Raw genomic sequence first — 14,473 nt, forward strand, 5'->3', positions numbered from 1 at the left:
AGCATCTGATTTGTCTTTTGTAGCTTTTCAGCTACCCATACTGCCATCTACACAAAGAACTAAATCCAAGTAGTAATGCTATTGTTTTTATGTTTAATGTGCAAAAGTGCAAACACAGGATGCAGGATGACAGAATATGTTGGCAGGAACATCTGCATTACCATGATCCAGAAGCAAATGTTAACTTTGGAAGTTCAAGCTCCTAAGCAAGAAAGTACTCCAATGTGAGGCTCTTTTCTCACACAGAATGTCATCTTTGCTCCCTTTGCTGAGTCCATTACTGACCATGGACTGAGAGATGGAATTTTGGGACAAACAGGCCTATTGATCAACCTGATATTGTGGTGGTAAGTGATATTTATATGGATTGTAAAAGAATATGAAAAGCTCTTCACTCAGCTGAGCTTTCTTTGAACAAGACTACAGAGCAAGAAATAAAGATGACAAATAGTGCAGGGCACTTGACACCTTGGCTTTGTATTTTACAACAGATACCAGAAACTGAAGTCACCTACAAACCTCAAACGAGTCACACAGGGGTTTTCACACTTCCCAAGCAACATCTGAGATGCAGTGAAACTCCAAAAGAACTTCTCATCATGCCTTCACTTGTTCAGATGCAAACCTAGCTGAAGAACAGAACTCAGAAAGGAATTGCTACAGAGGAGTAAGCTGCATTCAAACATCTTGAGAAGCATCTAGTCTAAAACTGGGAGAAAGGGATTGCTTCAATCCTGAACTGCATCCAAGCAGAGTCAGCTTTTGAACTCTTAATCTGAAGGCATTTCAGAACAGGTGTCTAAATTGCACCCAAGGTGTGTCAAAGCTCCTTCCTCAGCTGTCCAGGTCAAAGTGAGGTAGTCTCTTCCCATATTGGACAAACTTTTAAAAAATTGTATCAGATAAACCACCCCAAATTTCAGACTGGTTATCCAAAGCTTTTGTGAATGAGCCAGGTCTCTTTAGCAAGTAAAAACGGGCTTGAATCTCTTGCAACAACACCCTTACTTGAAGCAATCAGCCACCTCCAAAAGTTTTGCCCACTCCTGAACATCATGAGAGCAACCATCACAGAGGAGGAAAAGGAAGTACCTGGGAGAACCTAGAAACCAAAAGCATATTCAACATGATGGGCAATCATGCTATACACCAGAATCCTCTTGCACTGCTGAATAAGATAAAATAAGCCCCTAAAACTGAAGGGCAGAGGAAAAGAAAAAAAAAAAAATCAGCTTCTGGCCAGTGCTGCACCTACTTTGTGTTGGCTGGAGCAGTCTGCAGCCACCCTTATCTCAAATGCTGAGGTGTGGCTCATGCAGCCAGCACGCCCTGACATGCAGCACACATCAGATCTGAGCACTTGCTTATCAGATCAGAATGAAGCACTGCTTGCTGGGACCTGTAGTCTCTGAAGGCCATATCTCTTTTTAAAATAGACAGACAGCCACAGGGCACATCACAAAACTGAGCATTGCATGTGGCCCTCCCACGGTTAGTTTCCAACATCACACACTGCCAGAAAAAAGAGATCAGATATGGAATCTGGGCTGCCAAGGCTACAAAGACAAAAAATGTTATAAAGACATGTTTTTCAGCTTAGGCAAAACTGAGAAAGAAAACACCTGAGATAAGCAGGTCCTCCAGCAGCTACATAGCACACTTGTCCATTTACCCACAAATATTAACAAAGCAATAGCCATGCCTTTCATTGCAACCAACATTGACACTGCACAAAAAAAAAAGGAAGGGTAAGAAAATAACTTTGCTTCCTCAAAAGAAAAAAAAACCCAACTAAAAAACCAAGTTTTAATTGCCAATCTAATCACCTCCTCCTTTCAACAAAAGAGTTTAATATCACCAGTCCAGAATACTGGAGATATGTCTGCCAGCCCTCTGAGTCACAAGCAATAGGACAAAAGGAAATGGTCTTGGGTTGGACATGGGGAAGTTTATGTTGGATACTGCAAAAAATTCTTCACAGAAAGGGCTGTTAAGCATAGAAGGAGGTTGCCCAGGGAAGTGGTAGAGTCACCATCCCTGGAGGTATTTAAAAGGGTACATGTATAGCACTTTAGGGACATGGTCTAGTGATGAACTTGTCAGTGCTGGGTTAATGGATGCACTCAAGGATCTCAAAGGTCTGACCTAAGTTTTCTAACCTAAAGAATTCTGTGATTCTATATCTGCATCTCAACTCCTTCTCCAGGTAAGTAAGCCCATCACTTGAGCTCAACATCTGGTAGTAATATATTTGGAGTTTGCCAGAGGTTTTTTGGTTTGGTTTTTTTCCAATAAGCCCCTTTAGATTTAAATTAGTTTTATATAGATAGCTTGACAGTTTTTGGGATATGTTACTTAAGATGCATGGGGCTTTTCACTTATTTTGTGAATAAGAAAATAGAAATACCTAGGGAAAACTTAGTTTGAAGCTTTTCCTCAGTAATCACTATCTAACGCTTAAATGTCTTCCCTTTAAAATGCAAAATTTGACAACTCTACTATTCTGCTTGTTATTTACTTGAAAAGGCAATGACTTTTCCCAGTATACCTGCCTTTAAAGTAACAACTGAACCACAGATACCATTAAAAAAAAGGCAATCAGGACCTTGCCAACTGGAAACCAAGCAAGAGTTTTTCCATCTACACTACAAGTCCTACTTGTCCCTTTAGTTCATCTCCTGGCCTCCTCAGTTTCCCCAATCCCCCTGCCTGTGCTTTCAGAGTTTTAGGACTAGAGGGGACCATCAGGAGCCAGTTGCTCGGCCTGTAGCTGTAATATAGGTCAGAGTATTTAAGCCTTTGTTTGTGCTTTTCCTTCCCTGGGTAATGTTCTCACCTGCCTGTATGCTCAAGCACACTTCTCATTTGAGAGGAATAACTGTCATTAGCCTAATGACATCTACACTCCCAGAAAAAGTGCATCAGATCAACAAAAACGAAATTCACAGCTGCTTTCTTAACTATTTAGACATATTAGAATAAAAGGAAAGTCCGATACAGGTTATTATAATCATCAGCATAGTCAATGAGTTTACAGTCACTTAAGAAATCCAGCAGAAGAACATCATTAAATAGCTGTTCATCTTCTCACATAATTGCAAGTACCAGATATATATCTAGAAACAAAAATTAGAAGCTTTGCCCTTATTACTTTAGGGCTGGGTTCCACACACATGCAGTTTGTGATCAACTTTATATGAGCAGCAGTCATTGACTGGTATGAAAGAAACTCCTTTAACAGACATTTCTTATTTGAATAAAATGCCTATTACTATTTATTCATCAAAGATAGTTGAGTGAGAAGAGGAAAATCCTGTGTGGAGAACATCATGAAATGAAAGAGGAATGGTTACATCTGTGTCCTATAGGCAAGATACACAATTTCTTCCCCAGTTTCTAAGACTAGAAATGTTAAAACAAACATTTGCAAGTGCTCCTAATTTGACTCAAGCCTCGTGAGCGATTCTAATTGGCAATTGCCAGTTCAGCATTGCACAAGGGTGAAAATTGTATTTGTCAGGTTCCTAATATCAACAAAGATTTAAAGATGTCACTCAGAGCTATTGTGCCTTTGCTGAGTACAGTCTTCTCAAAACAATACAAGAGGATACTATGAACACAGACATTTGAAAACTATTCTTTCCAAGAAACTGGTTAAGCAGTGAATCACAAAGACACTGCCTTGTTCTCATTTCTTTTACTTCAGGAGCTCTTTGTTACACATACAAGCCAAAGAGCAGCAGCCACCAGAAAGTGTTGATCTCATTTCTGGGCCAGAAGGTCCAGCTAAGCAGCACCAGATGGCCACTGCAGGCTGTCCAGGCACACACCAAGGTAGCCTCACCTGGTCCCCAATAGGCAATCAAGGCTCTGGAGGAGAGGAAGGCAGAAGAAAGGATAAATGCAAGCATGAGGGACCATGACAAGAAAGGCCAACCAGCCTACATCAAAAAGACTACCTTTGCCTAATGTTAGTCACACAGAATTATTTTCAGTTATAAATCTAACAAATTTCTAGCTGCTTACAACCAAATCTTATCCCTCAGCAAATGGCACCTGATTGCAAGCACATCAGAGAGTCCAAACTATCAACTGCTGTTCAGATGGCAGCAAAATCTAATTACCATCTCTGCTGCAGCATAAGTTGATACCAACACTTTAGAAGACTCAAGACACTAAACCAATCTAAAAAATAAGACTTTATGTACATATAATGCTTTCAAATGTTTGTTGAATTGTATATTTTTCTGTAAGATGTGAAAGGCATTGCACATGCTTTTGATGCTGCACTGCACCAAAGACTTCAGGGGAAGTTTCAGTGGAGAGAATGCACAAACTGACCAGGAAAAAAGCCAGAAGGGCAAGTGCTCCCTTTCCTAGTGCTCTGTATGTGCCCTATTGAATGGCACAGCACCCCTCAGCAGTTCAATTACATGCATTTTATAGCTTTTAAGAAAGATAAATCACAAGCAAAACTATTTACACCATTCCAATTAACTCATTTGAGGCTATTTCAAGTGTGTTTGTGCTGCAATACAGATATTTAGGTGACTGAAATCCACATAGATTTTCTATAAAAATAAGGGAAAAACCCTATCAATTAATACTACCTCATTAAAACTTTTATAATAGAAAATAAGCTGTTTCTGGAAATGAAGCCCTGACTGAGAATATCCATATAAGAACAGAAAATGTGGTTGTGCACCTAATAATTCACAAGTATTAAGGTCAGTAAAGCAGAGATTGTTTTTGTAAGTTAGTGATCAACATCAAAAATTCAGTATTCAACAGTGCACACGCTACCCAGTGGAATATAAGACAGAACAGTTCTTATTTCTAAGAGCAAAGGAAAAAACATGGTGTCTATTATCATTCTCTAAAGGATACTACAAAAATAACTTTCTATATGCCCCTATAAACTCAGTAGCAGATCCATGTAAATTTTACAGTAATAGCACAATTACTTCTGTTTAACAAACACTTATTTGAATCTCTATTAAGTTACTGTAATTGCTCATCTTTTCAGATCGTTACTCGTCAAAGAAAAAGCACCACCTGCAAAAGTAGAGATTGATGAGATAGCCAAGAATAGAGATTAGCTGTGTGGAAATCCCAAGTTATCTTACATATTTATTAATTTCTAAAGGTCTTCATTGGATTATTATTGGTTTTTTTCTGTTTAGAAGTATATACACTTTATGCAGCATTTTATTATTTTCTCTGCTATACCCTTTCTGCTGAAGAAGATGAGCTATATACCCAAAAATAAACATTCCAGCATTAGGTCTCCTGCCATCTATACCTTAAAGAAAGATATGGAATGCCAGGAGAGCAGGCCCAGTGCTAAAGCTCCCAGCAGCAGTGATGTCCTTCCAGACTGTACTCTCAAAGCTGTTCCAAAGGGATTGCACACAGTGCCCTCCTGGAAGAGCAAAAAGTAAAGCCAGTGCTGTATGTTGGTCCTATGAAAGAATCTATAATTACTCCTTTTCTTAAAGCTATGGAGACTAGTGTGATACTTTGAGTAGGAGACCTGGCAACTTTAGGAACTGGGTTTTTTTCATTTGTATGCAGAGGGGAAACAGGGTGGGGATTTATTTCTGTAAGTTCATATGGGCCAAATGCTAATGAAAAACAGGAAACCCAAGAGCATTGAACTCCTTTATATAGCCCATATATACACATCTTTTTACATTCAAATATTCCCAATAGCACAGTTGTAGGGCATCCAGCCATGGGTTTGGATTTTCCCTTCTTTCCAGTGCACGAGGCAGAGTATTGCAGCCCCCAGCTCAGTGCTCCCTGAGCAGACCAGAACCCAAATGCACAGAATAGCCTGAGGGACAGATCACAGCATCTTGCACACAGCAAGCCCGTGAACAGATCCATTGCTACAGGCTGTCACATGCCAGGTAAAATACCTGGCACATTTGGTGTGGAAGTGAGGCCATTGTGTGAGAAGCAGGAAGTCAGCAGGGCTTTCATCCTCATCCTCGTAACGGATGAAAGCAGGGCTGGTAAAAGCTGCCACACTTACTGCAAAGTATATAAAATTCTAGCAGAGTCTATTGCACATCTAATGCTTAATGCGCAGGGCTGGGTAAATCTTGGCAAGAAAGGGAATAACTCACTGAGGAAAACAACATTTCCCCTCCTTCTTTCCTTTTCTGGTATTTTGCATTATCCTGCCACTGTACTGACACATTACTCTGTGTTGCCTCTGCATACTGATAAAAGGGTTTGCTCTGAGTTTTAACAGGACAAGCAAGGGCAGCTTATATAGCAAAGCCACATGCCAGATGTTTATATTTTCTCTGCTTGTGTTTTTCAAACTTTAACTTTTTTGGTTTAGTACCTGAACATCAACTTTGCCTTCACTTTTCTTGTATTACTTGCAGTGGTGAAGGTCTCAAAGGTCAAATTATGCCTGCAGTTACACACACAGTTCATGTTCCACCCACGTAAGACACAGGGAAAAACTCAGTGGGACAGGGGAAACGGTGCAATGTAACAAGCTGTTCTTTGTTACTTCCTTGGGCAATGTGCAAAGCTGGCAGCCAGAAAATCTATTTTAACTAAGTTTCTTACAAGACCATTTACTCATTTGCTATGATTCAAAAAAAGTTCTACAGTCAGTGATAGTCAACACTTGTATATGATTTGTGTGTTACCTGGGTATACATACCTATGAAGGATCAACTTTGTTTAATTCTTCTTATTCCATACTCTTTCTGCCTCTCAGTCAGTCTTGCTCTGGAAGCCTGACCCCACACACAGAGATGAAATGGAGTCAAAGTAAACGAGTATTGCTTTCCTTAGGTTCTGCTGAAGGCAACCCTTACCTGCAAGAAGCTACATCCTCACAAATAACTATTCTTCTGTGGTCTCTTGCAATGGGTTCCAGAGGCAAAGAACAACTGAACATCTTCTGTATTTGATACGAGGGCCTTGCACAAGCTACAGATCAGTTAATCACAGAGCACTTTTCTGAATACAATAAAGAGTCCTTTAAAGACTTCAAATTCTTTTAAAGTCATTCAAAGGGAGAGCATAGATGCTGTTCTCACTCTAAGCATGAGAAAGCATCTCAGTTAATTTCTGTTGGATAAATAAAGTCAGGCTCATGACAGGCAAATCCACTGACAGCCTCTTCACTCAAATCTCTCAGTACATAATTAGCCATCTCTAGGCTGCACAGGATGAGAACGTATGCTCTGTGTTTAGGGGAAAGAACTCGTTCAGATCACAATACATACATTTTTGTTGCTAGATGTTATGTTCCAAGTTAAAACTGTACTACCAAAAAGACCAAGCCTTATTCATGTAGCTTAAAAACAGCAAAAATCTCCACCCCTGGAAACTTCCCAGCAATATTTGTATAGCAGAACACCTGTGAAAAACATTTTTTTGAGGAAGAGACTATGTAAGGTTTCAAACAACTCTCTTAAATTAATAGGAAAAAAAATTCTATCACACCGTTAAAAGTGTCCCCTTCAGTAAGAAATATCACATGCATGGCACCTTAAAAACATATGGATGCAAACAGCATTAGCTATTTCTTCTAAAAATAAGGCTTAGAGGGTACATAACCATTTAAACCATTTTGAACCATAACTGCAGCTGAAGATATCCGACACTGTGTAAAATTATTAAGCATGAATGATTTGCATCCAGCATTAGTGCTGCAGAACGTTGTTTGAGATAATAAAAAAAAAAAAGAGACAGGTTTTTATCACATGCCTGGTCACAGAAGTTAAGATTCTACAACCATTCAAATATTTTTAAACTACAGCAATAAACCAAAAAACGAAAGGGTGCACCTTCCAGAGCTATTGAGATGTATCCCAAGTAGAAAAATACTCTAGACTACAGTGGAAATTGTGTTAGACCTTTGATGCTTTGAAATGTAAAAATAAAAAGCATCACCACCTTATAATTTGCTAAGAAACATCTTTAAAAAGTGCATTAAACTGTAACTTACGAATTTTCTTGTGTGCGAATGAGTAGTAAGAGTGGGGCTGGGTAAAGCACCCTTCACAGGAGAAGCAATCCTGGCCAAAACAAAGACAAAAGACACAGGAAAGCATTAATGGATTTTCTACAACTCCCATTTACAAACATCACCAGACTATGTAAACAGAAATTTCTTAAAGGTTTACAACTTGACTAAATTTAAGGGTTTTTTTTCACAGGTACAGCATGAGGTACACTAATAATAAAGAAATTGCCCCTTATTCATCAAAAGACATCATGTGTCTACTCCATAACACAAACACATTTCAGCTTTGCGAGAAAGTGTTCTAAATTTTTTCCTGTGTTCACTGTGTTGGAGTAATGCATTACAACAGAAGAGGTTTTAGGTGTTGAAAAAACTACAAGCCACAAACTCCACTAATTTTCAGTTACAAGCATTATTCCTGTAAGTTCTACACAGCCAAAACCCCTCCAGGTATATCAAGTTTTCAAGGACCCAAAATTGATAACAGAAATCAATTTACATAATTTTGGAATTTTTATTTGTTAAGTTTTTTTATTGTTAAGTTAGATTTGAAAATGCTGAGTTACATATCAGATCTTTCCCCCAAACTAGATTAGGTATATCAATTATATAACAAATATGGAAATCAGCATTCCCATAATAAATTTAAATCAAGAACTTCAAGATTAATATTTAATGAGGTAAAATGTGACAATATACAAATAAGTGACTGGAATACTTTAAGAGTTGCATATAATGCACACATTTTCTTTATTATCAGATTTTTCTAGAAAGGAGAACTTCTCTCTTTGTTTCAAGAGAGAACATTAAACTTATTATTTGTCAATTAAATCATATCTTAAAACCTTGAAAAATGGACAGTCTACAGCTCATAGGGCCTGGAACTCTACAATCAACACTGATATTATTTTTTATTTCCAGAAATGTTTGTTTCCAGGTTCCAAATGTAACATGCTGGTCAAACTATCACATTAATTAAATCCTTTTGAGTACAAGTATAAAACCCCCGCAAACATTTTCACCAAGACAGAGAAGTTAAACATTGCAAGCTCAAGAATAGCTAAAGTACACAAGGCAGCATTTAAATAGTTATTTTCTCATTCTTTAAATCTAAGTGACAACGATTATTTTGAGGGAGCAAGAAAAGGCTAGAAATGGTTTTCCTTGCAGCAGTTATCCTAACTGAACACGTCTTTCATTTCAAGTTACCACAGGGACTGCAGCTAAAGACCTTAGAAGAAGTGCCAAACTCTGCTTTGAGATTGTTCACCAGGACATAGATTTCTCTGATCTTAACTCCCAGGGCAAAATCTTGGCCTTGCGAACCCAATGGTAAAACTACCACTAGTGCAGGAAGGTGAGGCGTTCTCTCAGATGGTCCTTGGGAGATCTTTTGAAGCCTTTGCACCCCCTTGAAATGCACTTATCTTAAGCAACATTTTAAGGCCACTCATCTCTTTGTGTGACTGAAATAGTTTAGTCCAATTAGTCTTCTTATCTATACATTGATTAACAACCATCTGCATTATTCCCTTCAGACTATGCTGATGGCCATATTAGAGTCTAGCACCCAAACACCACAGGATGACACAAAGATTTGTGACACACATTTGTCATTCAGAGTTCTTTGGTAATCACAGCAAGCTTTCCCTTCAAAAAACTCATATGGTCTCTTCTCTTTCAATCTGTGATTCAGAGGAAAGCTCATCTGATGCAGGTTACCTCACAGTTCAAGTATCATCATATTTTTACCAGTCCCCTGAGGTGAGACATTGCTATCATCAGTTTACCTTCCTGTAGTTTGTTTGTACATATCAGCCATATCACAGCACAGGCAGCTTTCAGTACTTTCCACATTCTATTCTGCAGCAAGAAGCCACTCAGCTTCTGCAGGATTCAAAGACATCTGAAAAAGCAAGAACATCCCCATCAGTGAAAACCTCCTTAAAAAGTAAAGCCTTCCTGCAATGGTCCCAGCACTGAAGGATCTTGAATGGGCCTTAGAAGTCAAGGAGACTGCACAGATAGTGCTTTTGGCCCTCAGATACCACAGCTGTCAAAACTACAGAGGGCTGTCCATTTCTGAGATAATGACTTTTATTTGCAATGATGTGCTTATGGTTTAGTAATTCCATATATGTGAAAAAAGTATCTGAATTTTATGTCAAACTGCATCAAAACGTCATTTGAGGGGAAAAAATCCTAACAGATTTGTCATGGAATAACAGAGTAAGCTAGAGTCAACATCTTGAAACAACTGGCTTGCAGGTTAATCACGGGCTGAACACAGATTTTCTCCCAAGCAGGAATAAGAAAGCTGTTCCAATTTTATTTACAGCTTTTAAGTATTCAGAAACAGTCTCTACTAAAGAACAGTGGAGGGTTTTTTTTTTTTTTTTCATTCTAACCAAACGATTCACAAGGGATTTTTGAAGGCTTTTTTTAAAAACAAGTAAGAGTCAACAGGTCACAGATACCAAGTTGCCCTCTCACTGCAAAAATGTTAATGCTACAGGTCTTCAAGAATATAAAGAATTTCCTCATTGTAGCACGTATAAGGCAGAGTCTTTCTATTTACTGTTACAGGATAATCAGCTACAGGGCAATCCAGTATTTTAGAGCAAAAGCACATGAAATTTTTAGCAGCCATTCTCTAGAGGGAAATTTCAAGGTGACTAGAACAGTGCTTTATATGAATAAAAATATGCTTATAATTAGAACAGACTTCTTATATGATTATTTTGAATTTCTTATTCGTGTTAGCAGATTGCAGAAAAGGTATAGGTCCTTGAAAAGGCACAAAATTATAACTGATGTTATTTTAATTCGGTATTATAAAGAAACAACATACATCATTCCTTTTAGAACTAAAAAGCTACACTACTGCCTCCTTAAAAGTCTGGGCAGCTTTGGCAAGCTACTCAGTAATAAGCAGAGGAAAGCATGAAAGCACACAGAGAGTTCTTAATTTATTCCTGACTTTCACAGCAGCACTTGAACATTATCACACAAGATGCACCAAGTGAGTTTATACAAGAATTTGAGAAGTAAAGAGGACTCAGACAAAAGGAGGAAGGGCAAGCTCTCCTTTGTGGGCTGTCACATTAAAATCGGCCAGCTAGAGTTCTGAGCCATTACTCTAGGAGTTTGTGACTGTGACCCCTCTCTGGGTGCAGCCAGGGTTTTAGCTGTGGAGCCCACCTGTGTAAGCACACTCAGACAGCTGGAGACAGCTGCTTTCCCTCAGCTGATAATCACATCTCTCAGTTCAGCCTCCTCCAAAAGAAACACAGAAAATGCAGCCTATCCCTGCACACATGGGAGAGGGGGGCAGACCCTCCACAGAGTTCCAAGCCATTATCTTTATTTCACCAGAGTGAATTTACCTGGACCCTGGCCAGTCTCATCCTTGAGCCTACCACCACACAACTGGCTCTGCCACCGCTTCAAAGCAGTCCAAGATCTATGTGGGTCCTATCCTGTCTTCAGGTATTATTTGCATCTTAGTAGGTTTGTGTACCTGGGACCTGGCACTGCTTATGCTGGCCCCTCAACTAGGGGGGCAAAAACAAATTAAATTTTGTTTCTGGGGCCGTCAGCCTAGCCAGTCCAGCTTGCTTACTGCATTTGTGATTCTGATTTTTGAACAATAATGCTACTAAAACTCACTTTATAAGCAGTATAAAGAAAACTATATAGGCCTAGATCAAGATGCTCTCAATTTCACTGTAGAAGGCTTTGAACTACCTTTTTAAACTAGATCTAATCTGCACAGATATTCACATGAAATCTCTTTGACAGAAGAAATCAGTAATAAGGTACAAGCCACATCTCCTTATAAAATTCAGTATGAAGTAGCACATAAAGCATTTATCAGAAAACAAACAAAAATTGCATTAAGCTGGTCAGTAATCAGCAGACCCGGAAAAGGGCTTGCATATCCAAAAGCTTATCTATTCTCTTTCCTCCCATTTAGATCAGTCAGTCTAATAGGCCAACCTGCTTTTCCCTACAGATTTTCCCCTGCAGAAACCTGGACTTATTTTTCCAATAATATGCTGGCCATTCCCTCTATGCATACCCCTTTGTAGTTTGTGCAGATCATCTAGATCAGGCTCTACCCTGTCATATTGAGGAGAAAATGAATTTTTCAGTGAACTTGCAATAAGAACCAGTCCTGAAGACATGGGATACAACAACCACTGACTCTCAACTGAGGAAGCAGGTTTTTCCTAATCAGGTTTGTGGATCATAACTAGCTAGATTAAACAGAGACAAATATGAAGGATAGTGGGCAGGAAAATGGACCTCAAGATAGAGGTTTAAGCACAAATGCTTATACTGGAAGTTGTGCATGATCCTACACAACAGTTAGAATGTGGAAACTTCTCTAATTCACTGCAAGGATAAAAAAAGAGGACAGGAGAACAATATCGTCTGCTTAGGCTACTGCTCTTTCTTGTCTTGGGCTTGCTTTACATATTCACACTTAAAAAAAAAAGTGTATATAGTGAAATGAAATAAAGCATATTAAATGCTTCCGTTTTGCCGCAAACTTTCTGATGCATGAGGCACTATCATCACATGTGTAGGACAGAACTCTCAGTCTGTGAAAGGAATCTTTTTTGCTCTCACTGTTTTGCTGCATCCACCCTGGAGTTTCACTTGGTCTCTCAAATTACTAAAGTCTACTTAGTAACAGTGGGGAGATTATTTCTACCAGTCACTCTTCAGTCCAGGTCTTCAGTAAGGTGTTACTGGCAAGGCTGCAAAACCCAAGAATACAAACTGAGGTATCAGGATCAGTTGCCTCAGCACAGTTCTTATACAAAGAGTTGGCAATAAAACACATCAAGCAATGCTTGAAAAGAAAAAAGTCCTAAGAAAATTATCTCATAAAAATTGTTATTTCTCTCCCACTCTGTTTCACCCACTTCAATCATCATTACTCTGAATTGCAGAACTTTGCAACAAAGCAAATACTTGAGCGACAGCAGAAGGGTGGGGGACTTATTTATTTATGCAGGGGTGGGGTTTTTTGCCTTTGTTTTTTTTTAACAGGAAGTTCCTGAAATGAAGACTAATAATTTCAATTTAACCAAGAAATTGTGAGTAAATAGTTAATGGAAGATTTTTCAGGACTTATACAAGCAACAGTTCTCTACAAGAGTTAGATAAGAAGGAAGGGGAGACCATCCACAGTACAGCAGCAGGAAAATATAAGTGGGATCCCTGTCACTTTAGCCTAATATTTAAGTCTGTTACTTTGCAACCAAAAATCGATTACTACAGTTATAAGTGCTGTCCTGGACCTGCATATTGCATAAAGTTGTCCATAAAATTAATCCTGTGCGTAAGTAGTCCCACGTGGTTCAGTGGGTCTCATTACGTAAGTGTTAGCAGGGGTCTTAGGTCAAGATGCCGCATTCCTTAAACCAGACAGATTCCCACTGAAGTGATTAGGAGCACTTCATTTGCCAAACAGAAAGAATTCTACAGGTATTTGTTTGAAGTGTGATAGGAATTTGCTTTAACCATAGTTCCACCTTTCTCTAATGTTTGCAGGGAAAAGTTGAGTGCAGCAATATTACTGACCAAAGCAAATTTCAGACCCAAATTCACAAGTATTTGCATCAGAAGTTTTTTACATGCAGTACTACCAGATACATTTGTCATCTGACCAAAGCATAACAAAACTACTCAAATTTCTGCCTCTCACACACACACTGCCTCTCACACTTACTGATTCCCAAGAGCATGTAAAATTTTTGTTAACTTTTATACCTACAAAGAAATTGTTGCTCTTTTGGAACTGAAAGGTGGCAGGTAAATAATTTGGTTTGATCAGTTAGCAAGAACTGCAACAGTGAAATGTGCTAAATTATGCAGACATCCTGCTAAATCAGCATCACAGGATGGAACTCTTAGTGTTATTCACCACAAATGGATCTATTGGATTATGGGTCATTAGTTCAGTCACTTTTAGCAAGTACAACCAAATTGGAATGTTATGAAACATTTATCTTGGGGCGGGGGGCAGATTTACTAGTGAAGATAAGGAGATCTAGAGACTCTCTTAGCACTGCCTATTTCAGCATGCATTCCAGTCATAAGCACCTTTCATTCATAAAAATATCTCTGGAACCCAAAGCATCCTACAGATGTCTGCCTTTACATGCTGGTGACTGCACCCCGGCACCCTCCAGACGCTGACCGGTTATTTTCAATACACATCTTTTGATAACCTCTTGCTGCTTTCCTACTTCATGCTGTCAAGACAGCAGGGGCAAGCCTTTATAAAATACAAATGAAAAAGCTGGGATTCCCAATATTCAGTCAGTCCTAAGGACGCTGAGACACTGAGCTTGCTTCTAGCAGCAGGCCACTCAGTATTTTCTGAAAACCTGAACAATTATAATACGTCCAAACTTCTTTCTCCCAAGGGTTTATTTTAACTTTCAGCCCGGGTCTCCA

Source organism: Catharus ustulatus, chromosome 7, assembly GCF_009819885.2.
Source record: "Catharus ustulatus isolate bCatUst1 chromosome 7, bCatUst1.pri.v2, whole genome shotgun sequence".
NCBI classification, from domain to species: domain Eukaryota; kingdom Metazoa; phylum Chordata; class Aves; order Passeriformes; family Turdidae; genus Catharus; species Catharus ustulatus.